The sequence below is a fragment of the Acipenser ruthenus genome, chromosome 9 (assembly GCF_902713425.1).
Source record: "Acipenser ruthenus chromosome 9, fAciRut3.2 maternal haplotype, whole genome shotgun sequence".
NCBI lineage: Eukaryota > Metazoa > Chordata > Actinopteri > Acipenseriformes > Acipenseridae > Acipenser > Acipenser ruthenus.
In genome coordinates, this window is record NC_081197.1 from 43,867,025 (window position 1) to 43,879,123 (window position 12,099).

General features: G+C 35.6%; 1 protein-coding gene across 7 annotated transcripts in view; it reads left to right on the forward strand.

The window, feature by feature from the left end:
* The window catches only part of LOC117405693 (F-box-like/WD repeat-containing protein TBL1X), a 57,595-nt gene that overhangs the window by 23,438 nt on the left and 22,058 nt on the right, over positions 1–12,099 (forward strand). For 5 of the 7 annotated variants that reach the window (XM_034008962.3, XM_034008961.3, XM_034923575.2 and 2 more), the window contains exon 3: positions 7,864–7,896. The exons of 1 other annotated variant lie outside the window; for it this stretch is intronic. The gene's annotated coding sequence lies outside the window, so the exon portion shown is untranslated. Of the gene's footprint in view, positions 1–5,541; positions 5,667–7,863; positions 7,897–12,099 lie in introns of those variants that run through there. One more of the 7 variants, XM_034008963.3, reaches the window with a different exon arrangement.

Here is a 12,099-nt window from a genome sequence, read left to right on the forward strand (position 1 = left end):
TCACAAGCCCGCCAATATTGATGTAACTTGTATAAGATGACATAGTACATTTATTGTGGAAAAATGTGAAACTATAAATACACTATTTTATTTATTTATTTATTTATTTATTTATTTATTTATCATTCATGAATGAAACACGATTGACTTGTTGTAAGAAAAAGATTATCCTTGACCAAACACAGTGCCGATCTATCTAGTTTGCAAGCGGAACATGGATAAAGTTTTTTTTCCTGCACTCTAAACACAATCTTTGTAGTTGGAATGTCTGTCTGTTTTAAATGATAGGTATTACAAACATTTCAGTATAAGTGCTTCTAACTTTGCAAACTAGATCTTCCTAATAATGAAATTGGCTACGGTAAAAACTATGAGTTTCAAATACTCTTGTTTACTATGATTTCTAGGGTATCCGCCCCTACTCCAGTCAAAGGACAATGGTGCAGCTCATCCCTTGTTCTCACCTCCCACAAGTAATGCTGTGCGACATTCCTTTTGTCTTTCCTGGGATGTGTGTGCTGCTTTCCCTTGCAACCTTGTCAAAACGTGTAATTAAACAGGACGCTGTTGTGGCATGACATTGAGGCCCACCAGCCCTGTGTCCGTGCTCCAGTGTGAGCAGACTCACTCTTCTGGGCAGTGTTGCAAATGTAATAGGATTGCAATATCAGTGGCACCTTAGTGTCTGTGTGTGTGTGTGTGTGTGTGTGTGTGTGTGTGTGTGTGTGTGTGTGTGTGTGTGTGTGACATCATAATATTTCTTTATTTATTTATTGGAGGTCAGCACGGGTACCCGTCGGGTTTTTAATTACAAAACTACACCTGTGTTCTGATTGAGAAAATAAATAAAACCTCCATTATTTGAACCCTTGCATCACCCAGAATCAATACAAGAACAACATTACATTAACAACAACGCGGAATATGGTAGATGTTGCAAAGAATCCCACAGCATGAAGCACATTTAACATAACTGTATTCAAACTGAGATATTATTATTATTATTATTATTATTATTATTATTATTATTATTATTATTATTATTATTATTATTTTGATGTTTCCAGTACTGAAAAGGGTTACACAAGTCTTCAGATCTGAAGGCACTAAATGTGTGTGTACTATATAGTATTTAAATCTGATATGCACTTAAAACATACACACACACTCTTTATATTACACTGTTACTGACAGCCCTGGTTAGTATTATTCATGCAAATAAACCCTAAATAAGCAAATAACATTGTAACATTGCAAAGACTTAAATACAAAGTAAAAAAACAAAAAAATAAATAAACAGGGACTCATCAAGCTATATATTGTAATGTTTATTTATGGTTGTAATTGAAGTTGAAATTGAAGATATAACATATATAACATGCATATTATTGAACACATTTTGGATGGTATAATGTTTTTATAATATTGTGTTTCTTAAAGGTTCATTTAACAACAAAAAAAACTTTATTTTTAATTATTATTATTATTATTTTTTTTTTTTATTAGTAACTTTGCCCAAAATTAAACTGTTTAAAAAAATAAATAAATAAAAAAAAGTCGAACATCACCCACTGTACAGCGCTAATGCAAAATGGCTACAGGAAAGTGAAAGCGAGTCGTGCTTACAATAGAAAAAAAGTTGGAAATACTTTCACTTCTGGAAAAGGTAATTACCAGCGATTATTATTATTATTAATAATTTCTTAGCAGACGCCCTTATCCAGGGCGACTTACAATTGTTACAAGATATCACATTATTTTTACATACAATTACCCATTTATACAGTTGGGTTTTTACTGGAGCAATCTAGGTAAAGTACCTTGCTCAAGGGTACAGCAGCAGTGTCCCCTACCAGGGATTGAACCCACAACCCTCCGGTCAAGAGTCCAGAGCCCTAACCACTACTCCACACTGCTATCCAGCGATAAAATAGCACAATATTTTGGAATTTTAAAGAGCACTGTGACTGATATTAAGTCTGCCTCAGAGATTTAAAAGTTTGCGGTCTTTGATAGTAGGGGTGGGATTTTTGAGACCTGTTGTTACTCGAGACGAGTACTTGAGCATTACAATTTCCTAGTACTCGAATCAAACACCACTTTCCTCTACATACTGTACTAGTGTACATAAACCTCCCAAACATTGCCACAAGTCCTATTTTAAATGCCAAACTAACACACAATCAGGTAATATAGTAAGTAATTAATATAATGTTTGCCGCCTTGTGCAGTTAATTGTATATGGTCAAGTATTACTAAATAACGTAAAGTATTCAAATTCACGTATCCACACAACTTTACATTAAATTGTAAAAAGAGATGCCTGGCCTACATGTTTGAAGTGTGTCTCAGTAGTCCTTTACTTTAGTGCAGTAGTTCCAACATACAAATAAACACTGTACTAAACATAAACGGCTGTTCAGTCCAAAAGCTTACAGAACAATTTCAAGTGAAAACAGCCTTCCACCTATGGGAAGATTGGGGAATGGGGTCCACGAGTTTGTGGTAATTGCATCTTTTTCTCCCTTTTGAAAGTTTTGTATGAACAGCTGCAGCACGATTTTCTTTAAGTTTTTCCAACCTCGCTGGTATTGTTTTATGGGTCGGCACAGTATTGGTATAATCTGACATCAATTTTAAAACTGCAGCATACACGATTCACACGCACTGTCCTCATAGGGGATAACGTGATCACGCCCTGTTTGGCCAAATCTATAGCAAATGTTATGGTTGTTTGCTTTTTATTGCCATCTTTAGCTCCATCCACAATAATTCTTTTGTGAAGCATTGAAGCATTTCAAATTGTGAAGCATTGAACTTACGTTTTTGTGGTACAGCAATTTTGTTTGGCATAATTATTAACATACCACAGTTTTCTCGTTCCTCAAAATACTTCCAAAGTGGCTTCCTTTGTGTAGAGATGCCATTTTAAATATAGAACAAACTCAGAAAAAACGCTTGTCATTAACGTTATTACCCTGCCGTGGAATTGATACCATACCACGCCTACTACAGGCATAAAACACACATAGTGTACCAATGGAGCACCAGATCGACCGAGAATAAAACCCGCCCCAGTGTCAATCTTTCTGTTGCACCAATTAGAAAAGCAATTGCCAAACCCCTTCCTTTAAATAATATCCACCCTTACTGTGGCTCTAGAGTAGTCTGATACGCGACGGACTACTGATGATACTAAAAATACTAAAATTAATGCATAAAAAAATATGCTTTTGGTGACCAGTTATACGTCTAGCATATTATTAAGCATTTAACCACTTCTTTAGAGTTGATATGTTTAAACGTTTAAAATTCCCATCCCTAATATATATAGAATCTTAAAAGCGGACCGATTATGATTACTGTGCTGTAGAATCAATATGTCAGTATGAGAATGATAGAACTTGTTCCCTGCAGTGTAATGGGTTGACCACTAGATGTCACGAGTTCCCGCATGATTGCACGCCCACGAAAAAACCACAGCTGCATTTCCTTAACGAATTAAGGATAATGGTCAATTGGTTAACTGTCTGCTTGTTAAAGTTAATGGCACCTCGATAAAAAGGGCTTAGCCGACAGCTTTGTGACGGGGGTATAGAGGAGTAAGGAAGCCGAAGAAAGAAAGAAACCAAAACTCGAGTAAGAGATCTAGTGTTTGTACACAAACTTTTGAAAACAAATTGTTATAAACTATGTTCTTTCATTTTCTGCTTAAACAAAAATAAGGCTGCTAAATGAAAGGAATTAGTTGTATTTTAAGTTTCACATAGGCCTATTTTTATTCTCTATAATTATGTATGTGTATCGCTTTAAGAAAGGACAGGTGTCACACGAATGACGATGATGTTTTGAGTTGTGACTGGTTAAACATTTAGTGACCAGTCACTATGACGGGCAGCAGTTTATCCTAGCGGAAATGCTGATAAGATGTTAAAGTGGTGTTTTAAACCACACGATGGTCAGTTAGGGATGCACTGGTCATCGGATCGGAATCAGAATCGGCTCCGATTTTTATTAATTGAATACCGTAATCTGTAGTCAGCTTTTTAACGGTGGAGATCATTTAAAACAATATATTCCATTGAATTTCAAATTTAAAAGCTCTGTCATGGGGGTCAGAGTTTTCATCTGGAATCCATACTGTCATGGGTGTGACAGCTCGTGGTAGAAAGTGCCATGTTGTGTTTTTTTTTGTTTGTTTTTTTTTGTTATTGTGAACTCCAAGCAGTTGTTTCTTCAGTTCTTTCACTTGGAATGGTAAATTAGCCTGATTCTACATCAATTCCTTTATTGTTCCTAATAATTGAGTAATTGGTTTGAGCAGCTTTAATGTACAGTAATTAAAAACTAAAACACATATTAGAAAATACCCAAGGCTATTGAGAACAGAACAGCATGAAAATGAGAAGCTAAAATTGGAGAAATGGACTCACTGTCTTTAGTTTATAAAAGCTACAAATTTTGTTTTGAGAACTTGAGCTTATTAGCAACAAGGCAAATAAATGTATTATCCACAGAAAACATTCCTCACCAGTTTTTGCTTTTCCCTTCCATTTAATTCTAGTCCCTATGTCATGCTATCAAGATACTTGTTACATTACTAATTTGGACTGCCGTACATTGTGTACTCGTAATTGAATTCCATCATTTCAAATACAATACTAGAGTGGTTTTGTGCATGCGTCAGACGTTTGCTCTCCTGTTTTTTTTTAATTGTGTAAGATGTTATAGAATGGGACCAAAGAGGGGAATCCCAGAGTCTCCACTGGCTGTGTGTATATAAATAGACACATCAAGGGGAACAGCACTATCTTTCAGAGCGCTAAGTGTCTGTATCAGTTTTTAAAACAAATCTCTAATTGTGTGCTTTAAAAACAATATGAACTAAGCTGACTCATTTCTGCTTAGCGGAAGTGACCAACTACCCTGTGCGTTCTGGGAAAATTAAATCACTGCAGCAGTCCTGGCAAATGCCGGGGAGAGCAGCATGGTGTGGAGCTGTTTTGGATTTTTGCCTGATGACAACGGCAATCCGGTTGAAAGCGGACAGTCAACATTTCGAAAGTGTTTTAAAGAAGTGAAAAAAAAAGGAGGAAATGCCACCAATTTATTGAAATATCTTTCAGATCGCCACCCCGATCTCTTTGCCGAAGTTTACTTTGACTGTAGTTTCTTCCGTTCTTTTAGTTTAAGTGAATTCCAGTGCATATTACTTGTATATAAAAAAAACACAGCAAAGATAACACATAAAACAGGAATGCGCTAGAAGCTGATCAAAAGGGAGTTCATTGATGTTCATTGGTTTACTTCGTCATTACAGTGCATTTGCTAGAAAGTGCAAAAATAGAATTTGCCTACTTGTGTCATTAAAACTCTACCGCATGTCAAATGTCAGCGATGTTTTTATATTCTTTAGATTTTGTGTTAATCCGTATTTTACGTGCATGTAATGTGACAGCTGTGAAAATCCTGTGTTTTGAATTGCATGCATGAGCGGAAAGATCAGGATGAATACAGACAGTCTTCACCTCCAGCATATCAGTTTCTAACAGGATCAATGTGACGCCTCACCTGCAGAGGTTCCGAGTCACACAACACAAGTCCGCCAATGCAGACGGCTACAGGTTCAGCATGAAAGCATTGAAAAGTACTTGCAGTTTATTATAGTAAGTATAGTGGTAGTCTTTTGTCTAATTTACTTTCTTTGCAAGATTTTTAACAACCAAACAAGCATGATGGGCCGAATGGCCTCCTCTCGCTAGTAAAATGTCTTATGTTCTTATTTAATGTGCACTGGGGTGTTGTTTTGACAGAGACATTTGGCTTGAAACAGAATTATGTTCTAATGGCACATAAGAAGAATACATCTACATTAGTGGTCCATTTGTTTTGTTTTGGAAATGTAACATTTAAATATAATGCTTACTGTTTAATTTTTCACTATTGAATTGCGTATGTTAGCAGCGTTTTTAGTAATGCAGTTTGCCAGAAATATATATTTTTATCCTGCTGAATTAATTTTATTAAAATAAGGTGTGATTTTCAAAATATCTAACACTATAAAATCGTAAAATGAACAGCGTTTTAAAATTAAAGAATAAAACGTTTGTGTGTCCTAATACAACACAACACATTACTGTGTGTTTAAAAGTGTTTTACAGTGTACATAAATCAATCAGGCTTGGCTAGTTTAGCATTATACTCGGTTTACTTGTTTTACTTTTTAAAAGATTTGAACAGTATAGATTAATGGAGGTGTTATGTTGTAGTGACTTTTTAAGAACATAGGAAATGTTACAAACATGAGGAGGTCCATTTGGCCCACCTTTCTCATTTGGTTGTTTATTGATCCAAGCAAGAACCTCATCAAGCCATTTCTTGAAGTAACCATGTAAATCAGATTCCACAGCAGTGCTTCCTTTTTTCATTCCTTGCTCACATTTTTAGATCACTTCTAAGATACCCCTGTATGTAAAACATCTGGCCTAGTTATAAAAAGTCTGCTTCAAGGAAAGTATTTCTGTGTTATTTTGATATTTATAACAATTAAGAGATTTCTTAATTGGAGCATTTGAAGCTGGCCAAAAATGGCAGAGTTCTTTTTGTATATATAAGAAATAAAGAAAATGGTGTCGCTTACACTAAGTGTTGCTCTTTCTTACCAGTTTTATTCAAATTTTATAGTCAGTGACAATTACCTTTTGAATACACACTATATATATATATATATATATATATATATATATATATATATATATATATATATAATATATATATTTTTTTTTAATATATAATTACAAGTTGAGATCTGTTGGGAGTTTAAACTATGTTAACATCCTGTTAGCAATAGGCAATAGGATGTTAACATAGTTTAAACTCCCAACAGATCTCAACTTGTAATTTTAAAATTTTAAATAGTTGTGTTAATCTGATCGAGCACAGTCCAGTTAATGTCTGGCTAATTGTGTTTTCCATTTCATTTACATCCCTAGCTGCAGATCTTTTGAGTTTGACCTCTGCTTCTAATAAAAACAGAAATTACTGCTTTAGGTGGGCGGAATTGTATTGTAGAGCCTGCAAAACAAAACATCCTACCAGGCAATGTTCGGTTAATGGTTTCCTTTAGATTGACAATTTCTTTGAAATACTAGAGAAGTGGGAGAGCTCTGACATTTTGACTGGAGAAATATTAATGGAATAGGACCAGCGGTACAAATGATTCAGTCATCTGTCAGCCTGATGAATGGATTAGTGTAAGAGGTGTTCCCCTGGGATATGCAGCCCTTTAGAGCTTCTGACTAATTATATTTAAGTTGTTTTGGACCCGTCTGTGTCATGAACTATCATGCCAGCAAAGAGAAGAACGTTTTATAATGTTAAATTGAAGTGTAATAAAAATATCTTAATAAAATGTAAAAAAAAAACAAAAAAAAAAAAACAGATTTATTGACTGCATATCTTTATAAAAATATGAAACACTCTCCCTCCCCAAACTCCTTCCCTCCAACAAAGGGCTTTTTCTCTCACCTTTATTTACATGTGGCCATTCTCCAATTAGCACCCAATTACCTAACTGGGGAACGGCCACACCTTTGATTTGTTCGCAGGGATAGATTTAACCCCATCCCTGCCAAACTTGCATTTACCCAACTTTACACCGTCAGGGCTTCTTCCCTGCCACAATATGTATATTAAAAAATAATAAATAAAATTCACATTTTTTTTTTTTTTTTTTATATGAGTAATAGAAAAGGCATTGCATGATGTGTGTAATATTCCCACCCTGACATCATTATAAGAACGTGTTTAATATATTGTCCTATGAAACTGAAACAAAAACAAAACCTTTTTTTTTATTTGTAGAAACTGGAAGACAGCCCACAACCTCTGATTTCGGTAAGTTGTTTAATATGCCTTTTTAAATATGAGCATTTTAAACAAAAACCCTTGCTGTAATCTAGCTCTTGAGGCTGTTTTGAAAATGTACATAGGCTTGCAAATTAATTGTTTTTTTCACCTTGTGTTCATTAGTTGATGATAACTGCTGCTTCATGCATTTGTCTCAATACTGCAGAAAGCCTGGCTTCTGCACAAGTTCAGATCATAATTGCTTTGTAGTATTTCACACATTTATTATTAGGTTAAATGAAGTAAAGGCTTTTTTTTTTTTCTGGAATGTAGCATTAATGTCCAAAATATGCCTATACTTCAGCTAGTATGAATGATTACATTTATGTTTTTTTTTTAAAAGATTCCAATTCAAAAATAAATGTCTTTACAGCATAGTTGGTAAGAGTCTCCAGTACATGCCTAACGCAGTCTAGTAGATGGACGTTTATAAAGTCATGTTATATCTGAATACACCAAATATTTTTCAAATATTGATAATATAGTAGTAGGCAACCTAAAATAAAGGTGACTGGAGCCTTACTAAATCAATTTATATCTTAGAAAGATGATAAAGTTGACCATGATGCATCAATTAAAAAGTACAGGTAGATGAATCGCATCAAAAATGAATCACAGCAGGAAGCCATAACAAAGAAACGCTCCATAAAAACAGGCTTACTAACTTATGTAGGGTTAGGGGGGTGATCGAAAAACACTCTGATGAACATTGTGAATTACTATTGGGTAAAAAATTAGGGTCTTGAGGATATTCTCTGGTACTGTCATAGGCCTATGTTGACTAGATATTTCATATTGTTGTTTTCGTAATTGCTATTGGCAAAATGAACATTTAAGCTATTGGTGTGAAGCTGCAAGCGTCTTCTAATGATCTAATTCATTTGATTACTAACACCGTTAGCCCTTTAGCACCACCAGCTGGGTTGTACGCTGTGCACATTGAGCATCTCCCAGGTTAAGACTTAAAGAAGGCAGAGCCTTGGGGATAACCTGTGTTAACGAGAGGGCTACGTATTTTAAGTACATCACTCTGACGTGTGTTCTAGAATGGAATTGTGAACCTCGGCCATGTGTGGCCTGAAGCATTAGACTACCCATAATAAGTGTACTTTGTGCTTGTACCTAGGGTAGCAGAATGTCAAACATCTTTGGGGCATAGACCATACTGTAACTTGATCTGACAGGAATGGAATTATCATGTCTATTTAATCCAACCAAATAATTCTACAGTTACATTTAACAAAATGTGTAGGTTAGGCTTAATATTTCTGATAAGAGAATCAATTAGGTGTACAAAAATGATAGATTTGAAATGTGTTATGATTATACAACACACATCATTCTTTTAAAACATCGTCATTGACTGTGCCCCGCTAAGACTTGCTATACTATTACTGCGGTATGTTTTGTTTTAATACACATGTACGCATTTACTCAGAATGCTAACAACCTGTTGTATAAAAAACAGTATCAGGGGGAAATCTAAATAAGATGTCAAGCAAATGCTGGTAACATTATTTATACCGTATTTGCTCGAGAAAGTTCATCTGTGTAAAAGTCGACCCCTCCCATTGTGACGGTGAGATTCGGGTATCTTTTTTTTTTTTTTTTTCATTTGAGTGGCAGATTTGGAAAAATAACAATTTTATAATAAATTTCTATATTACAGTACAGTACATGGTTTTTTTTTTTGCTTGTTTGTTTTCTGTATAGCCTACAATAGTATTATTTTAGTATACAAGCCCCACCCCCACTTCCTTCCTAGTCCAGATGGAAGTACGTATTTCAATGGCATGTGGGTTGGAGGGGGGGGGGGGGGGGGTGGTCTGGCTGTAATTCAGTGAAGCTGCGTATTTTTATATATAGACAGTGTCACTGAATCGTTTCCGCCAAATCTTGAGATGTTTGCATTTTGATTTGAGAGAAATTAGAAGCATTTGCTCTGGCAACGAGGGCAACAAGGATTTGCCCACAACAATGGAGGTGCTGCTGTTTCCCTCAGAAGCACTACGCTGCAGGGTCACACAATAGAAAAGGTAACGTTATTATTATGCCCCTCCATACCGTTCATGCTGCCGTCGGTCATCGCAATCAGTAAATATAGGCTTTTACTGTAAATTGTAGATCGGTTCATGTGTTTGCTCGTGTATTAGTTGACACCCCCCCCCAACTTCCAGATTGTGTTTGGGGTTTAAATTTCTTGACTTGTACTTGAGTAAATATGGTAAGTCTGAAATGGAGGGGAGGGATACAAACAGGTGTCTAAATATGTATTTTCTTTATGCAACAAATAAACGTAATCTAGCTGATTAACATCACACTTAGACTTTATTGGTGGAATGGCTTTAAAGAATACAGTATGCAAAACATTTAATGAAATATATACACCCACCATCCTGATGATAGTTTTATGAATCTTGCCCGGTCAGTCCCTTAATGCATTGAAAACATGTGTATCTTACAGTTTTGAAACGTCCTGTTTTACTGGGAAAGCTAAGAACAGATCCAAGCTTGGGGTGCTTTTGGGCCCTGGCTACAGCTGCATAATAAAAACTGCTTGCTGCCATGCTTCCTGCTTCGGGTTAATTGGTGTTGTAAGGTAGAAATAGTTAGCATTTTGCAAGCCCCCCGTTCAATGTACTATGAGGACCCTGGTGCTTTTTTCTCTAAAAGAAACAGGCTGCCTAATTTAACATTTTTACAACATGACATTTTTTAAAGATTTAAAGTAGTACATGCGGTTTACTGTCATTATGAAGATATTTAGGCAGAAACGAGTGACGGCTTCGGACAAAGGGTGTTTTACTTTGTTCTCCCTGCCGCGTGAGAGATTCCAAACTAGATAAACAAGGTGTCTAAAATAACCTGACACAAATAAGAGATTTTGATTTAAGTAAGCTAACTTAAAGGGTACATCAGCACTACATGAAAAATAAAATGGAAACTATTCCACCTTGCTGTTCCAATTGTATAATAATCCTTATGCATCCAAACATCTGCATAATAAACACAGAATAGCTTTCTGTTACATAATCATCAGTTATGTGCCTAAAATTGTCATGTAGAGATACCAGTCTTTCTGAAGATGGTCCCAGGACCGTAGAGAAAAGTTAACTAAATGGTTGTTTGTAATATGGGAATGATGCATGTTGCATAGCAGTATTCTTTCCTTCTCGAGATCAGTTTCAATGAGTATCCTGCAAGAACAATGAACCCTTTGTGCAGTAAATGTAGAAAGTTTTGTTTTATTTTGAAGTCAGCTGCATGATTCTAAATACTCAGCAGTACCATGGTTCTCATATTCAGCAATATGTACTCCTGCGATGTTGCACTCAGATGTGCTATTTGGCTGCTTGCAAATTAGAAACTCACTCAGACATTCGCTCAGGAGGCAGACATATTTCATCATATTAACACAATAACGTAGCTGTCCCAGGGTATCGCTGTCTTACCATTTACAGCTTAGCTATCCTTAAAGAGATCATTTATCTAAGTTTCTGTTTTGATTATATAAAAAGAGAGACAGCATTGCCTGCCACAGTTACTCATCAAGCTAATGTATTTTACAGGACTATTAATAACAAGTCTTGAATCAAAATTTAAAATGGAAATGGCTTCTAGGTTGAAATTGCTTTGCCATTATTAGACATTCTCAACAGACCAGAACTAAAATCCCAATCTTTGTGTTCGGCAAGGCGAGGAAGCATGAATTAACAGATGTTTCATCACTGGGTGACTCTGGGTAATACTGTACTATGTGGCACTTAGTACTATTGTCCTATTATAATAGGATGGTTGAATAAATCCTTTAATCTGCTGATCCAGGGAAGGCACAGAATGCACCTGCAGCATAATGATGGCAGTCATAATTCATTTCATGGGTGACTTGAAACATATAAGAGGTTGGAGGGTTGGATGATAAATGCTGGCCAGGCTTTCATGGTACTTTCACATTGTAGTGTCTTTGGAGTAGTGAGTGGTTCTGTTGGCTCTGAACAATGGATTTTTATTTAAAGTCTAATTGATACTAAACAGTGCAACATATTTAGTCAGATGAGAAAGTCAAAATAATGCTTGGAAAGATGCATTGCTGGTAATGTGTGTTTTTGTTAACCCACTGCCATTACTACTCATGAACCATTCAGATACTAACTTGCATTTTTCAGTGCTATGGAAACGTCTGACGGTACC